Here is a 19,539-nt window from a genome sequence, read left to right as displayed (position 1 = left end):
TCCACATCACATAAAGTGCTACTGTCATGCTGTTGTTATTAAATGCAGCTTCACATGCAGTGCTTAAAGATGCTATTTTTATTAAGTGGCTATTAAAATTAAATACACAAAGAAGAAAGCAGGCTTGGTAAATCAGCCATCCTGCAGCTGTTGTTTGACTGTTTTTAGATGTGACTTTACTGAAAATATTTAAGCACTGAATATTTTTAGTTCTGTATTGTTCTGAAGAAGTCAGTTAAAAAGAATGAAAGCACTTAATTACTCCTCATTTCTCCAGTACATTATTTGTTTTTACTTGGCTAATGTAATCAGAAATGAAGCAGCATTTCTCAGAATAAGATTATGTATCATCAGAAATAACTAAATAAAACTACAGCATGACAGAATAAGTTATAAAAATAATTTGACTTCTAGGATGAAATATTTTCATAATTCCTTTAACAAAATAAAAAATAAATAACACCATTCATACCCTGGGATTCAGAAATAATCTCACTGCTGGCAGTAAGAGCTGCAGTTAAAAGAAACTATTTCCATGATATGGGAAAATGTGATTCAGAGACATTAGACACAATTGAGGGAAAACATCATTATAAGGCAATTTGCATGTCTCTGACTTGCCTGTAACTACTGCAAGTGCAAATCAACACTTTCCAGTGGTATTAAACACTGGCAGCTCATGCACCGTGTTGGCACAGACACACCACCTCATTTACTCTCTCACTCAATACACACACACACACACACACACACACACACACACACACACACACACACACACACACACACACACACACACACACACACATACACACACACACCCTGACATACCTCTTACCTGACCCTGATTTGGCAGAACGTCCCAGATGTAACTTCTTATTTCGGTCCCTACCCTCATACATCATGGATTCTTACAGTCAGTCAATAATTCCAGACGTTAGCATTTCATACATCTGAATGACTGTAAAATGTACTGTGATAGTATACCTGCTACTGTATTAACTTTTTAGTGAGTCCAGATAATAGCTGAACAATTCTCTTGAATGTCATCCAGTGCTCCTTCAGGCTTTGTCCTGTAACCTCTCCTCACACAGACACACCTTCATCCCTCTGAGCTATCCCTGATTATACAGAATGCTCCTGTTGTTGCCTCTTATATGTGCCCTGCTCCTCATAATTCATGGACATTGAATAATGCCAGATATTAAGAGTTTCATATAAACAAATACCCCATTGTGTAACTCCTTAGTTAGTGTAGCAGGCTATGTCTGCTGTTTGCAAGCTCTTTTCTTTTGTTAAGGGTGCAGGGTTTGAAACCCTCCCTTTTAATTTACCTTTTTTTTTTAAATTTCCAAAGACTTAAGGTAATATGTTAGAAGCATCCCTGTTGTCTAGTGGTAGCACACAGGGCTAAGACACAGCTAAAGATCTATGTGTGGATGGCAAGTGTACAGCACTTCCCTTTAGAGTTTGATGTAAATGTGATCCCTGGTGTCTAGTGTTCCCTCTGACTGACATATTTTGTACTGCAAAATGTTGTTCTATTTCTAAGTGCCTATAAGGCACAATATGGACAATTATCCATGTTGCTTAGTGCTCTTCCCACCCCAATATTGCAGGATTATCTGATTAGTTTAGGGGAGTGTAGGATGTGATAGCCCCGTCCTCATATTCATATGTTTATACACACACACACACACACACACACACACACACACACACACACACACACACACACACACACACACACACACACACACACACACTCACCACAAGTACCCTACCTATACTCTAAATAATCCCCATACTGTGACCACCCAGACACACACACATACACAAGCACACACAAAGACACACTCATATTTACCTGAGGCCACTCATCCTTTTTTCATACACTCACACATGCACATACACCCCACTACTACTTGTCTGATTAACTCCCCAGTACTTGTCTCTAGTGCAAGCTATAGGTGAACATGAGCTTTTTTGCAGAGTCCATTAACATGGGCAGCCAAAGTAACAACTTATATAGCCAAGCAAGTCTCTGCATAAATCTCTTGTATTGGGCATTTCTAGAGGAGAGAGTACATGGCTAATTAAGGTAGACTGCTCCCCAGAATACCTCACTAGCATTTGTGGTAGACCACAGAGAAATCCCCCTGTGGTGCTGTACTACTACATGGTACAGCACTATGACAGGGCTGGCTCTGAATTAGGAATAGCTATCCCAAGGTGTACACCAGACTTACACCTCATGGTTGGTGCCATAGACTTTGGAAACCCTGCCAAAGGCAAAATCCATGTATCAACATTCTTTACTGTTCAGAAGTAAGGACAACAAGCAAACAGTTTTACAATCATGTTAACAAGAAGAAGAAAACTAACTTTCCCATAGGTCTTGGTGATTATTATGGAAAGCATGGGGGGCAGTTATCACAGAGCATAGTTTTAGTTACATTTTTCTAACGCAGTACAAATATATATATATATATATATATATATATATATATATATATATAGAGAGAGAGAGAGAGATAGATAGATGTATATATATATATATATATATATATATATATATATATATATATATATATATATATATATACATATATACATCAGTCTCCCTAATTGGAAACTTCTTTTTTTGGTTATATTTTTTATTATTGCTTGAAGCCTATTTGAAATATAAAACTGCTTGTGGTGTGGAAGTAAGTAACATCCTGGGTGTCTTTTTAGTTACTGCAACTTACAATTTCTACATCCTCTGGATGGATCAAGAAATAAAGCCAATAATTTTACATCAGTAAGTCTCACATCCACCACAGACAAATATAATAAAAGGTGTACTATACAACTATTAAAAGACTCAGGTATTTAACTTACATGCTTGGTTAGTCATAACATAAAGGATTATGATCAGGTTTCTTATCATGACTAGTTTATTAGGTATTTGGGACATGGATGCCAGGAAATTCACCTTAAGCACAAAGTCAAGATGTAAATCTTGGAAATCCATGTTGAGAACACATAATACGGTTCATGATGAAATACCCAGTCATAATTCTTTGTTAGGCAAGGAGCTTCACCTTTTCCAAATGTTACCAGTTACGGAAATAAAATGAGTAGGAACTTAAAAGTGTTTTACCAGCTTTCAAAGTCTTAATGTCATCCAACAGACAGCAGGTAAAAATGAAATGCTCCTCTGTACAACAAACAAGTTTAAAAGCTGTTAGACATGTCGTTCGGCTACAATTTCTGTTTAGAAGTGTGGCAACGTGAAGTTGGTTTGCCTTCTCCTGCTGTTATTTGCCAGCCAACACTGACCACAGTTAATTCCTAAAGTGACATCCAACCTTAACAGTGGTTAGTGGTACTTATCAAACTTTTGTTAAACGCTCATAAATACCGTTAAGATCAATCTTGTACTAGGGAATTGCTTAATCTTTTTTCTTGATTTTGTTGCATAATCATGGTGCTCTGTACACTGCATTGCTTTATTAACAGCAAATAACGAATCACTAAATTTATAGATTTCTATGAGATGAGTAGTAAGGCTATGGATGAAGAAATATAAATGTATGATATCTTTCTGGATTTGTCAAAAGTATTTAATGTTATTTCATACTCTGGCATAACAAGATAGTGTACATGCATGAGGATCATCTCTTAAATCAGCATGGTGCCTAGGTGATAAGATCTCTGTCCGACAGTATGGGGTTCAGTTCTGACCACTACTCATTGCCTGTGTCGAGTATGGCATGCTGTCCCTGTGTCATGTGGGTTTTCTTAGGTTACTCTAGCTGACCCTCATATCCCCTTCTCTTGATTTTATACCTATACACTATATTACATTTTACCCTTGCCACTATAGCCAGGCTCTAGCTGAAAAGATTCTGAGAACATCCAGTTTACTTTCAAGATTATCAAATAACTAAATTAGACAACAATATTATAGAATGGATATACTATTAGTTGCAACGCCCAGTGGTGTAGCGACTTGTGTTTTTACCTTACAGCAAGAGGTTCTCTGGTTCGATTCTTGGCTGGGGTACCTTCTGTGCAGAGTCTGCATGTTTTCCCTGCATTCGTGTGAGCTTCCTCTGGGTGCTACAGTTTCCTCCCATGCTACAAAGATGTGTATGGAGCATTTCTCCCTGGGCCTCTACTGAAAATTGGCTTGTTCCAAGTCAGACTTTTGTGGTAAACAAATGTTAAATAATAATAACTAATAACTCAGACTGTCAGCATTAATTGCCACATATCTTTGTGGTTACTAGTGTGTTATGTTACACCGTACATTCCCTTTTACCTTCTAACAACACTGTTTTGCTGAATAAATAAGCAGATGACAATAGAGCAGGTTATTTTGTTATTTGTGTCTCAGAAAAAAATTAAGATCTCCTGAACATAAGCTCCTGTTCATCTTCTGATTAAACCAACTTAGCTCAACCCACCCTAGGAGTTAAAATCCCCAAACTACTACTTCCAATAAAATCAAAGATCATATATCATGTGATTTCAGCTTTACATTTCCTGAAGCCACTCTAGGCTTTTCACCTCTCTACTTTTTCACAAGACATGCATATACACTCTATAATCCTTCATTTTCTCTGCTCTCACCTATATCACTTACTGTCCGTAACCTACATGTTTGCCTTTCCCCCTTCTCAGTCCTTTTTTCACTTATCTTTCCTGTTTTATTTTCTCTTTTCTTAACTTTCTTGCTTCACTTTCTATTTGTCTTACTCAGCTGTTTCTTAATAGTTTATATACTGTAATGAATTATATTTTATTTTTTCACCTTATATTTTATACTCCTCATTACTTTTATCTTTGCAACTTAGTATAATTATGGCATCGTCATTTTAGTGTTATAAGATGTTATCATAAAACTACATGAAACAGCATAGTTATTGCATTATTTTTTTTAAATCGCATTGCACAGCATTATGTAATACATTGTTTGTTCTTTTATACTTCATACTATTAGTTTTTATGACTCTGTATTTTTTTTTATAACACTCAGCAAGTACAATCATCAATTGTACTTTTGCAATAGAGCTTTTCTTCCTGGACATCTGTTGAAAAAAGGTCTTTTTAGGCCAAAGTGGACTAACCCAGTTAGCAAATGCCAGTAAATAATAAATAAATAAATAAATAAATAAGTAAAATGCAGGTCTCACTCAATTCCATTCTGTTATGGCACAGTACACAGAGCTTCATCTAAAGGATAGATAAATGTGCTGCTATTCGTATGGCTAGAATCTACAGTAAAATCATTTACCACAGGATACCGGCATTCCTACTCTGTCTGCAGTCAGATGCCTTTGTGCATTCAATACAGATAAAATCACATTTACATCAAATAATAAACATTTAAAAGAATCTGCTAACAGACTTATAAGTTAGACTCACAGTATTTCACTTCATCTTGTCCTTTCTCTCATATAACTATTTAAGGAGTGATCTCACCATTAACTGACTACATTTTACTTTTAAAACTTGCACCAAAGCTGCTATAAATAGACTGCAGCACTACAAAAATGTTTACTAGACATAATTAAGTGTCACTGCTTTGGACCAAGTGTTTAGACCATAATTAGTGTTTTCACTGTGGCCTGTAAAAGCGTCTATATCATATAACCAAAAAGTCAGTTCAGTAATCTGTACATCGAAAATGCTGTTCAGCAAACTGTTCATAGTGAGATCACAGTACAGTGAAGATCGGAAAATTTGCCCTTTCCTCACTGTAGTGCAATCTCTGAGTTGGTATATATAATTAACGTGGCTGAGCGAATTCAATGAACAGCATTTTTAATGTCTGTGCCATTCGCTGAACTGACTTTTCTATTATATAATATAGACCCTGTAAAATACTAAAAAATAAATGTTTTTGTCTATAAGGCATAGTATGATGACACTTTATTTCACATATGCCTGAGATGTCCAGAATTTTGCATAATGTCCAGATTTTTGCCTCACATATTTTGATCTGTTACTCATAAAAGCTGTGGTTTGTCTGGCAATCATTGAGGATTGAAGACATCAAATAATGACAGACATTCGAATTTCAGATTTCATATCCTTCAGAAAATGCATGCTAATGCTAACAACTGGGGGAATTTAATAAAACCTACATTTTTTTTTACCATGTAGGCATCGCGTAACACTGCTTACATGAAAGTAAGCAGGTTTTAGATTCAGTAAGCACTGCTGAGCAGCGTGCATGCAAGCACCAACACTGGAAGTTCCGTGGCATGCAAATCACCTCATAAGCAGATGAATCTCATGCAAATGAGTCAGTTAGAGTGATCCAGCAAGCAGGTAGGCAGGTCTTCAGACCTCATGTCAGTGTCTGTAGTGTACATGGAAAAATTCCGTGTTAAGGAGTGTAGACAGACAAAAGGGACTGTAAAATGTAGATACATGGACAGAAATGGCATACCACATACAGATATGACAGAAACTATCCTCCTGTGTGTACGAAAAATGAAAGGAAATCAGTTAAATTAATTTTATTTTTTTAATAATGCGGGCATGTTTGTGCGGCACACCGCAGTGTGCAAACAAGCTTTAAAAAAAAAAAGAAGAAATTGGAAAAAACAAAATTAATATTATGTGACAGAAATATATTACAGGACCTTATGTGGAGTACCTACAGTGGTGCATTGGTTCAGTTGCTAATGTGGTAGGGCTATGAAGCATGTAGTTTCCAGGCTATGAGCACAGATCCCTATGCAAATGAGGTGGAGTTGCTGAATAGCATAAAGGAGTAATCATGTCTGCATATCCCCATCGTGTAGGTAGAGGACCATGTTAGTGCTTACAGAGGAGGTAGCTGACATCAGGGGAGGATGTGTCCTATGACTTCTAAGCTTATTTCACCTTTGCTGTGCCTGTTTGTGTGGTGCATTGCCATGCTGAGCGTGTCCTTTCAGGGGGGTGTATGCACTAACTTCTAAGCTTTGTTTAGCTAAGGGGCATGTGTTTGCGTATGTTTGCATGGGGCGCTGTGGAAGTCTGGGGGTGTGTACACTAAGTGCTAAGCTTTGTTTACCTAAGTGGTGAGCATTTGCATGGCTCACCGCAGTGCTGAGTGTATCTAAAAGCCAATGACATATTCATTAGTTTTGACCCCTGTTTAACTTAAACTAGGGTCATTAAATGATGTTAATGATATACTAGGCAGGTGGAATGCATAATAGGTAGCCAATCTCACAGTCAGCAACTACAGTAGAGTACTATAAAGTATGCATACACCCTACAATCTGATTTTCCCCCATATTCTGCACCATTGGAATACAGACTTAGGAATTTTAACTGAGAGAATACTATGGGGCTGCTGCAGGTCTGCTACATCTGTATGTGCTAGATGCTGAAGTCAATGATGCTGCTGCTGCTGACAATAGGCCTAGACAGAGAAGCAGAAGAGTGTTCAGGCCCAGGGTAACCTGCCAGGAGCTACATGAGCTGGAGATTGTAGAGCACTACAGGGTGGACAGGGGTATACTACAATAACTCACTGAGCTCTGCCACCCTCAACACAGACACAGAAACAACAGAGAGGAATCAATTCCAGTGGAAACCAAGTTATGTATAGCCCTTAGGATACTAGCTACAGGTACTTTCCAAAGACCAGCTGGGGACATGATGGGGGTCTCACAGGCATCAGCATCCAGGGTACTCCACCAGTTCCTGGATGTCATGCTACCACATGCCAGTGAGCACATTTCTTTTCCCCTCATCCCTGAGGTGGGGGCCAGCAATATGCAACACTTCTACTTTGTAGCACACTACCCTGAGGTACTGGGTGCCATAGATTGCACTCATTAACAAATCAAGTCACCACCTGGTGAGGAGGGTAGAATCTACATCAACAGCAAGGGCTGTACCAGATGTTTGCTAGGGGAGGAATCCCACACAGCCATTTACTGGGGGATGCTGGCTATGCACTGGAACCATGGATGATGACACCCATCAGAAATGCACACACCCATGGAAGAACACCATAAAGGCACATGCACAAACTAGGAACATCATAGAATGTGTGTTTGGGCTTCTGAAGTCGCGGTTTTGGTGCCTCAATATATCTGGTGGAGCCCTGCAGTACTCTCCAGCCACATGTGCATATATGTTCAAAGTATCTGCCATGCTACACAATATGATCCTGTGGAAACAGCTGCAGTAGGATCAGCAAAGGGACAGGATACACAACCCCCCACCAGTGCTTAGGTCACCACAGCCTCAGTCACAGAAAGACTTGGAGTAGGAATCCCCTGATGATGTCCCTGTAGGCAGATGTAGGTGTGCAAAGCATGCCCTGGCTTTGGCTAAGAGACAACGCATATCATATTCACTGACAACCTTGGGTCCTAGGCATTGACACCTTACTCCTACTCACATACATATATTAAAATTGTTGATGCCAGGCAACTCACACAGTCTGTATCTATCCATGTATTGGCTGTTTACTGCTTGCATCACACAGAGTCAGCCCTGAGCTACAGTTCTGTCAACTGTTGCAATCTCAAGGTAAGTCTCTAACCTACACACTACTTGTAAGGATTACTATAATATGGTATTGTATGTATGAATCTGATGCATTTATGCAAGGAAATATAGTGGCCTATGTGAACAGAAGTAACATCCACATGGGACTACAGATAAAGCCCAATAGTATGTGTTCCTTAATAATCACTAGGCCTCATGGTTGGAATATTCACTACATCAGTCAAGGGAGATGTTAAACAGTGGGGCTACATGATATTTGGACTACTGTCTATCCCAGCAGATCATGTGCTATTGTTCCCCACCCCAATACAGCAGTGTTTCCATATAACTGCTTTAACAGTAAGTCCTCAATGGTATGTCAGCAGACCAGGCAATCTCAGGGCTGTAACATAGAAATTGATCACACACTGTATGTCAGATGTAATGCAGGAATAACAATGTACATATTTATGCTGTTGATTGTGTGATGAATGACTTCTCTCTGCCTGGCAGCCTGTGTGGCTAAGTGGACTACAGAAGTTAGCATGAGTAAGGGTGTTGATGGTTCTAATATGGAAGTAGCCACATCTTTTGCATGTGAGGTATTATTATGTTGGTGTTTTCACAGACTGTTAGTCTGTGTGTGGTGTAATATTATAAACCTCAGTCACATATTAAGTATAGTAGATAGCTGGGGAATGCCGTGGACATTTTGAGTGAAGTGCAGTACTGCAGAAACAGCGACAGATGTCACACACAAAATCCCGGAGTGGAGTACAGGTAGGTGTAGCCTGGAGTCACTTTATAAGCACTGACAGTCCCACTGAGCATGCCCATACACAGTTAAAATGAATGCCGTTCTGTTGTCCCTTCATCAAAATGACCTGTTATGTATAGATATGTCTATACATGCAGACATATAGGTATATATATATATATATATATATATATATATATATATATATATATATATATATCCATCTGTCACTCTCTCTCTCTCATACATAGTCTATCTCTATGTAGTGTCAAATAGATATATACTGATACATATAGCTATATTTTATATATATATATATATATATATATATATATATATATATATATATATATATTAAAATAATAGACTCACCATATATCTACATAACACATATGCATATCATACACGCACACAGATACATTTATATACACATCCCTGTTATAGTCATAAATTATGTGTGTGGATGTCTGTATTGTCCTACATACCCTAATAATGGTGAGCAAATCTGCACTATCACACATCCATACTGTTTCTCAAAGGATCTAAACTAAGGGTGCAACAGTACATAATGCACTTAACTACAGACACCTGTGCCTGCTGCATGTCATCGCATAGACAGATACAGGTGATCAGGTGGTGTATAATGTTGGTAACGCAAGTATGGACAAGGACATTGTTCCTGCCCACAGGTTTGCCTATCTAAGTGCAAACAGCCACATATGGCCATACTGGTAACTCTACACACATAGCTAGGATAATAACAGTTGTCTCACTGCTAGGATACTAGATGCAGATAACAGTATGAAGCATTATCACTCTGCAGGCCACAGATGCACACAAGCCTAGTTTGTGAAATGTACAAGTACTGTGCCTGCAATCACATATACAACAGACTTAACCTGTGATGTGTGTGGTAAATACTGTGATTTATAATGTATAAGACTCGATAGGTAGGGGTTCTAATCTCACTCCAGGCCAGAGTGTATGTGTGTGTGTGTGTGTGTGTGTGTGTGTGTGTGTGTGTGTGCGTGTGTGCGTGTGTGTGTGTGTGTGTGTGTGTGTGTGTGTGTGTCTCCCTGCAGAACAACTGACATGCCCTCATGGGCTATCCACCTGCAATGGTTAAGCACGTGTTGCCCTGTAACTTGCTGCTGTTTTCCAAATTGCCCTCTTCTACAAGGCCTGATGGTGTCATCCACCTTAAGACTATCAGCTGACAATATAGTATCAGACTTAAGCTGTGGCACGTGTGTTAAGTACTGTGAGCTATAGTATATAACACTAGATAGGTAGGGATTCTAATCTCACTTCAGGCTACTTGGTGTGTGTATGTATGTCCATATGCCATAAATATGATCACCTTGATAACTTAGAAATGGGTAGGATTTTGGAGTATTTTATTTGTAGCATGTGATATGGCCCCCCAAAGGACTGACTACAACAAGGCCTGATGAGATCATCAAGCATAATATGTCCTCAACTAATAGCACTAGCAGACATGAGGTTTGTTGTCTGCATAACGTACTGTGATCTGTAGTATGTACCATTACATAAGTAAGTTTTCACATCTACATATAGCCAACTTGCACTACATGTGTGCCTTAGCATGTCCTGTATGCAGTGATTGGAAGTGGTGCTAGTCTCAATGTAGCCATGTTTGTGTGTGAGACTCTTAGAGCATTTTACATCATGTTATGGAACCATAGGATGTTTGAACTTCACTAGTATAATGGCCATATAGCCCTTACAATCATATACACCTTTATTCCCTTAGTTACAGGATCAGCACCTATTGCCCCAGTCCAAGAGGGACACAGGCAGACACCCTGTATTGAGATGATGGTCCCCCAGCCAATCATACAGATGGCATGTGCTGAGGTACACTGAGGTGCTCTATGTGCCACTAGGCAGGGTTCTGTTTCAAGGTACGTGTATAAGTATGCTACACAAATCTCTCCCACAAGCATGTAGTACTAACATCACATACAAGGTTAATATCCTTACAGTGCGTTATCCATCTACTATGCCTCCTACAGATAGGGGGCATATGCAATCAAGCAGGGTCACACATTGCCCCATATGCAAGGCACAGATCATATGCCACAGGCGACAATGACACCCATTGCAGATGATCCCCATTGAACACACACTGAAGACATGAAGTGTCCTTGTGACCATACTGGTGTGTGCCATTGCCAATACTGCTTGGAAAGGTACATCAACAAATGACCATTGAACTCAGATATTGGCATGCTGAGGGAAGAGAACCTGGAGGTTATGAGTATGTCACTTACAGATGACTGTGGCCTCAGTTATGCCATATGATTCCTGCCATACCACTGTAGAAACATGGTGATCTGAGGCAAATTACATGTAAACCTGTGTGGCCAGGTCTGTGTTCCCAGTTCTTTCACACCTGAGTATCTATATCATATGCTGTAACTGATTTGCTACTTATCAGGCATATGGGTCTAACTGATGGAAATGATACTACATATATATTTGCATGGAGCTTATGGCGATTAGTATGTCAACAGTCATGTGTTTGCCATACCCTCTTGCAGGATAGTGACATACCACAGAGACTTTATGAGTACTCACAATTTGCAGGAATCAGCCAGCATTGTTAGCTGCAGTCATAGTCACGTGTATTGTGGTTAAATGGATTCCAATCAGTAGAGAACCCAGGACTGCACCATGTTGAGAACTGCTGGTTATAGATCAGCTATTGGAGGTGGATGTTCCTGTGTTGTGTATGTGTGTCACCAGTGGGCCACTTAGCGACCCCTACAATGACAGTGTCATGGATGCCTAAGTGGGTGCTTTGTAAATATTGCCTGAGTGGGGGATATAGTCAGATGGCTTTGCTCAGTGTAGGGGGTTGTAAGCCCAGATATACTTTCTCCCAGGTCCATGGTGACTGCCTCGGAAATGTCTACCATACATAACAGTCATCTAACTACTAAAATCCAAAAGACAACAAAAAACTCTGAAAAAAACACACTTCTTCTGTAGTCCAGACTCAAAAGGCAACAAAAATGACACAAAGGATAAGAACTGAATTTATTTAGCACTTTCATTTCACTTCAATGGAAACTTCATCAGAATACAAAATCAATTATTGTTTGATTGGTCATTTAGATTTTGGAGGGAATTATTGTTTGTTTGGTCATTTAAATTTTGGAAGGACTTTAAAATGAGATCTTATTGATGTTTTTTGTATTCTGATGAAGTTCCCATTGAGGTGAAATGAAAGCGATAAATAAATTCAGTTCTTATCCTTCGTGTAATTTTTTGTTGCTTTTTGGGTCTGGACTACAAAAGACATGTAACAGTCTTGCTCCCCCATCCCACATCCAAACTGTGTACAGTCAACTGTGTGTAAATCACATATATGTGTGCTGATCAGCTCCATGATGACTGCCCCTATGGGCATGCAGTTATGGATACAAAGAGGTGTATAGTTATGCTGGTCACTGGATGCACCACCTCTGTGCAAGGGTATAACAGTTGCCGTTGTCCACTCACCTGATGTGCAGCCAGTTCTGTCAGTATGATTGCAAGTGTTTTCCAATGGTGTTAGTAATCCTTGTCAGATCACATGTGGGATGCAGGCTGGAATGTTAGCATGTGCAATAGATACTGTGTATCTTCCAGAGAGGCCAGTTATGAACTGCTCTGTAAATATGGAGGTCATGGGACAGGTTGTAGGAATGTCATGTGTCACATGTGGTGGGGACAAGGGAGTGTAGTTGGCACAGACAGTGTGGGAGTACAGGTTAGTACAGAACCATCATATGTGGCATCATGACATATGAGGTCACCGACAATCTGGGCCTCTCCTTTGACATCGCACATGTAACTGCAATGCGTGTTGTAGTTCTGCTTTGTGTGGGTGACTTATTTTGTCACTTACTGTGTCTACAAAACATGACAACAACACTATGTGCTTCTTTTAGCTGAGGAGCTAGTGCCTCCATGTTGGGGGGCACCCTCACCCCAACTGTCACACAGCAATGTCCACCTGTTATTGTACAGCCTGCTAATGGCAGTTGTCCACCATTCAGGTTTGCAGAGCCATGGCAAGCTTGTGTCCCTCCTGTCATGCACAGCCAAGTTAATGCAGTTATAATGCTGCTGACATAATGCATGGGTGTAGAGCTCTGCATATTTGGCTGTCCTTTCTGAAGGGGGAGGTGCAGTCACACTATGGCAACCATCCCACAGGAGGTTCTAAATGGCTTTCTTGACATATATGTGACTATTGTATGCAAGGGGAGGTACGTGCTCATAGTTCTAAGGAGAATAATCTGTGGCCAGATCCCACTAGGGAGGACCTCACATTGGGGGTGCTGTAGTTCACCCATATTGTTAAATATATGATGCAATATATTGGTTCTCCATGTGAGAATGTCACGGCACTGCTGCAAGACATTGTAGGTAAGGAACTGGACCATCCTTTGGGCAAGTGTGTCGCAGCATGACTAAGGAACACAGTGTGTACATATTACACTTCCCTAATGTGTTTGTCTGTGCACTGTACAGACACTTGCATGACTCTCTTCTTGCACCATGCTGGAAGTAACTGCAATACTTACTTGCAGAGAGAACAACTTGCATGTAGTGCCAAGTGGTGTCATGTCACCTGAAATGTCATGATAGGAGTTAGCATGGATACGAGCACTAACACTGTCATATACCTACTGACACTGGATCACACAGTGTTACTTTTGCTTAAGGTCAGATCATGCCTACTGACTGTAACTAGCAGAGCCCATTGACTGTTACAGTATGCAATGGATGTCGGACATATGTCTCACTCCACCAACCATGGCCTGACAAGGTGTATGACAATATTAGGCCAGCAGACATTGCTGGAAACTGTATACATCATGTACAGAGTGTTATGTCAGCCGGTGGATAGGCAAGTGTCTGACAGTTATACTCTGGGAAGATAGCACTGGGTGATCTATGCTGCAATTACACCAGTCACCAGTGGAGTTCACCATCTTCCATTATTGGCATACCCCATCTACCTATTCACTCATTCCAGTCACAGCCACTGTCAGTGACCTCTGACTAAGTACATTAGCAGGTGATTGCATGTGTGGAGGTGTCACAGAATCCCACACAGAACCAACAGTTATCCAGGATGGCCTAAGACACAGTCAGTTATTCTCTGAACCACTGACAAAGACTAAATGTCAATGACTGCACAATACTTTCCTGTGGGAAATCATTGACCCATGCAAAATATTGTAGTGTCTGCACATTGCACACAGTTGAGCCATTACACATGTAGTTATGGACAGAGAGAGTAATGTAGTCTTTGACTTTCATTGGTCAGTAAGATGTGGGGATGCGTTCACTGTTGTACAACCTATACCGCCAGATTTGGAATGTAAATCCCAGGCTGTCACTGCTATATTGAATGTGGCAGTCATCACACCTTTCATTGTGTGCAATGGCACCCTTGCTATGTCACTACACAGGCATATCATACAACTGTAGGAGCCACACAGATTCCATGGTACAACAATACACAGCGCAGATAACATGCCCTATGGAGTCTGTGTCATGACCGTACATGTGTAGCCTGCCTCATAAATGCTTTGTAGGGGATGTGTATGCCTCCATACAGGACTACCACATGTCCCACCTGTTCTACACACCTACAGCAACACTGTGGTATACATAGCACATGGAGAGATAGGTATGTAACACAGACAGTACACCCTACATGAAACAGGCCTCCCCATGAATGTAAAGCACACATCTGCTGTGACACACATCATGTGCAAGTTACACAATGGGATGTAGAGCATGACAATCATAACTGGTGCTGGGCAACTGTCTGTACTTGACACAGGATATTTGTAGATGGGTCATCTCCATCACCCCAGCTTGTAGATGTGTTAGTTCCCAAATCCGCAGTGACACTTATCAAGGGTAACAGACCTTTTCACAGATTAGGGATGCATGAGTACGTTGAATTCCACCATTGTCTTTGTTAGCTTGTTATACACATATAAACCTATGGAGCCATGCACTTATAGTGCTGTACCTTGCTGATGACATATTTCTGCTGGGCTGACATGCCATCCTGTGTTGCTTTATTGCTGCTGTGTATCCATAGGTTATCAGAACAGACTCCTGAAACAGAAACAGAAACAGGTCCATGACACACCTGTCATTGTGTAACTATACAGCCATTACAATATCATACAACATAAGGTACATAAAAGTATGTGGCGTACTCATGACAAATGCCAGCATACAGTGTCTGTCAGTAACCACTACAAGTGTCATGGCAAAACAACACTGCATTACATAAGTACATGTTGACTAATATAGTCACCTTATGCATCAGACACATAGCTTCATTTCCCTGCATCGAAAGTGAGGATGACAGGGATGTGGCACATGTATCACCACTTGCACAGGGTGTTGTGTTGGGGTGCAGGAGGTCTAGGCTGTACCAAATGGTTGCAGCATGTGTTTGAGTCAGGAAGGGAAGCAAGAAAAATGGATCATGGAAAGGTGCCGTGTGTGTCTGTAGGTGACCTGCAATTGACAGTGGTGTGTGAGTGTATGCATGTACACCATCAAGCTCAGTGATAGCCCTACATATGTGTATGTTTGACAGCTTTGGACTGTACATCATAGAGCTGACAGTTTACCATCTCTTGACCCAAACATGGCAACTGGCTATGCCAGGAGTTGCACTGACACCTACATGCCCAAGGTCAGATGCAGTGCTAGTACCTGATAGTGACTGCTGTCTGCTGGGACTGTGCCCCCTATGGGAATGCCCAGGACCATAAGACCATGGTCTGCCACATTGTGATTTGGACAGCACACTCCCCTCTGTAACGCTGCATGTACTGCCACTACAGGAGCATGATTATGCATGGCCACATGGACTCTCAGCAGATTGTGTTGCTGATCTATGTCCTGAAGTCTGACACACAACTCCAACCACACTTCCCAGCACAATGTGTGGTCCAAGACAGACACTGTCTCAGCCCACCCTCAGTTCACTGCATCAGTGAACTGATCCAGGATGTCCTCAATACGGTGGAGGCAGTCACAGATGTCAGACTGTGCTGCATCCATAACCCTAAGCATACGTCAAGTGTTCTGTTCAGAACATGCCTGTGCCTTCATGATGGCCTGAAACATGCTCCAAGTGACCTATGATGTGACACCTGCAACAGGTGGTGGACAGACAGCAGGCCTCTTACAAGCACCCCTGTCAGTCCACTTGTGTGGGGCCTCACCAGCTCTCTGGCTATGGCCAGTGTATACACTTACTGGAGCCATAATTGCCACACATTTCTGTTCAATGTCCCTACCCTCTGACTGTCCAATATCTGTGGCCTCCAGGGACTGGGAATGTGTGGACATACTGACTGTGTGTGGTGATAATGAGGGCAGAAAGGGATGTCAATCTCTGGGACAGATTCAGCCCCTGAAACCCCCACCTGTGCCACACCATGGCCATCATCATTATCAGAGTCTGAGGAGACATTGACATCAGGTTGTGTAGGGGACAGACACCAAACCCCGATCACCTAAGACAAGAAAGGAATAAGCAGTACATTAATACCTGCACTATTATGCTCTGCAGTACTATGTTGTGATATATGTAAGGCTCTATACACTGTCATCACTATGACAGACCTGTTGAAAACCCAGCCTCGTATAGTAGGACAGAAGGACAATACTCTTCCCATTAACAGCTGTAGTTGCTTGAAAATAACATCTCATTACACTGAGATCTCATCAGCAACAGCGAGGTACGCTGTTGTCATTTGTGTAGACTCTGCACAGTTGACACATATGACACTCTGTAGTGTCCTGACAAAACCATCACATCTATCAGTGTGGTCACACTTACAGGGCATAGGTATGAGTCTAAGATGTATACAGTCAGAATATATGTGTGCAATTGGCAATCACACCAACAGTACAGCAATGCAGGCAGCAGACCTGGGATGAAAGTCTAGCAATTACACTGCTGTAAACCTACAGCTATAACAAAACAGTGTCATGCTTACCAGTAGCAGGACCACGGGCTTGGCCAATACTTGATGGACTTGTGAAAAGTTGAGGGAGATGTAATGTCAGTACCATCACATGTTCCACCACCACTAGGTAATACATCCAAATATCTCACATTTACAGTAGTTAATGTGTTAATTGTTATATTGGTCAAAATCTGAGCATGACAGTCAAACTGCAGTGAAATTCTTCCCCCCTCACAAAACAGACAGACCTGATACCCACGTAAGACTATGTACACCCTAACACACTGAATGCTACAGTATTACAATGCTGATCAAACTTAGCTTACCTGCAAGCTCCTCTGCCATGGACACTGTGGCACCCACATTCATGATGTAGGGTGTGATGGATGCCTGGGATTTGTCATGAGTACCTAGATTTGCCAGGAATTCCTCAGTGGCTGAGAGTCGTTGCTCCACTGCCGGCCCACCACCAGTGGTGCCATGATCCCTGGCTACATCTGCTGCTCTTCTGTGTGCAACATTGATCATGCCCATTGCATAGTGTCAAACCTGCTCATATGTCACTGACCAGTGGCATTGACATCACAGAAAAAGTCAGCCCACAATGCCTAATGCTGTTCCCTGTTGTGCCTCCCCCTGGACAGTAGGAGTTCATGGTGCTGACCGAGCCCTTCCAGTATTCATTCATTCTCTGCATCTGTGAAAGCTACACTGCATCTTATATACATGTTCTCTGAAAGACAACAACATGGGAACACATGTCAGGATCACATACGTGGAAGTACACTATGTAAAGATACAGCAAAGACAGAATGGCTGGCAATATCCATTGCTTGATCACACATGTCATATTCCACAGTGTGCAAACATACTAAGTTCGTGGATATAACTAGGATACTAGCGATAGTCAGATATTCCTGTGTGTGCCATGACAGATGCTGCTGTATGTTCATACAGCCGTCACTGGAGTCTATTGGAGTGTGTCCCCAATAGGCAATCACCTGATAATACATCCAACCAACTGTGCCAAACAAATAGCAGTGTGTTATTACAACCACTGTAAAGGGACAGTTCTATGAGTCCAGTGTGCCACATTCACAATATACATTCCACCCTTGATGTCTTGCACATCCTCTGTATGTGTAACAAATCTGGAGATCATTGACATGTCATTAGCAAAGTTCTAAGAAAAGCTTATCTGTATTCTGATGTAAACAGGATGGTTACATACCTGATGGAGTGCAGTACTCCTCTGCTATGTGCTGATAGTTAATACTTTGCACACATGTGGTCTGTGTGAGGAAAGTCTCATACAGAATGGTTCCCCATAGCCAGATGCTTGCTTTTTTAACATGCTTCTCATCAGCAGGTGATTGCCTCTTAACCAATCTATGGTTCTGAATCGCTAAGTGCAGCCAACATACCTGATTTGCACTATCATCAGCCAATCACATGCAACCACAGTACAATACATAAGGTCAAACTAGAAGTAAAAAAAAATAAAAAAATATTGATTGTGTAATTGTCTAAGTGGAAATTTGTGTTGATTGGTGCAGAAACATTTCAAAACTGTTTTTAAATATGATGTTGAGTTTGTATATTTTATTCTGAAGAAGTTTGGTTACGAAAGTGTGGATTAAAAGTTTTATTACACTAACATCATGTGGATTTCACTTTGTATTCCTGCATTTTCTATTTTTTTTTTTTGTTTGTTTTTCTGTGGTTTTCCAGGAATAATTCTGCCTTTTTGGTGTTACATTATATAAGGTCTTCTTGTGGGTTAGGGCCCTTTCTGATATGTTGTGCTGGGCATTACTGGGGTGAGGAGACTACTTCATTGCAGAGGGTAGATCTTTAGCAGCAACTTTTACATAAAGATGGGTGTGTTACAGGCTGCAGCAGCTGCTGCAAGTAATAGGCATAGACAGAGAGTGTGAACACTTTGGAGGACAACAAGCTGTAGGCGTAAATCTGGGAGCTGTGTCAGTCTTGTTATAGAAGCAAGGCCAGAGTGAGGCGACCATTTCCAGTCCAATTAAAGCATGTGTTTATGGTAAGTATGTTAGGCAATGGTAGCACTAACAGAGTACTAGGCAACATGTTTATTGTGTCCGTGAGCAAAATGGGGGATAAATATAAAAATTGCCCACCATTTGGCAACTGTCAGGCCATGTGTTACAGTCTGGTAGTAATGTGGAGTATGTATGAGGGCAGTCCTTGTTACTAGCAGGTACTTCAAATGTGTATGTTAGGTGTGCAGCT

Source organism: Protopterus annectens, chromosome 7.part0 (assembly GCF_019279795.1).
Source record: "Protopterus annectens isolate FY-2018-M chromosome 7.part0, PAN1.0, whole genome shotgun sequence".
In the NCBI taxonomy this organism is placed as follows: domain Eukaryota; kingdom Metazoa; phylum Chordata; order Ceratodontiformes; family Protopteridae; genus Protopterus; species Protopterus annectens.
Note: the sequence above shows the minus strand (reverse complement) of the source record.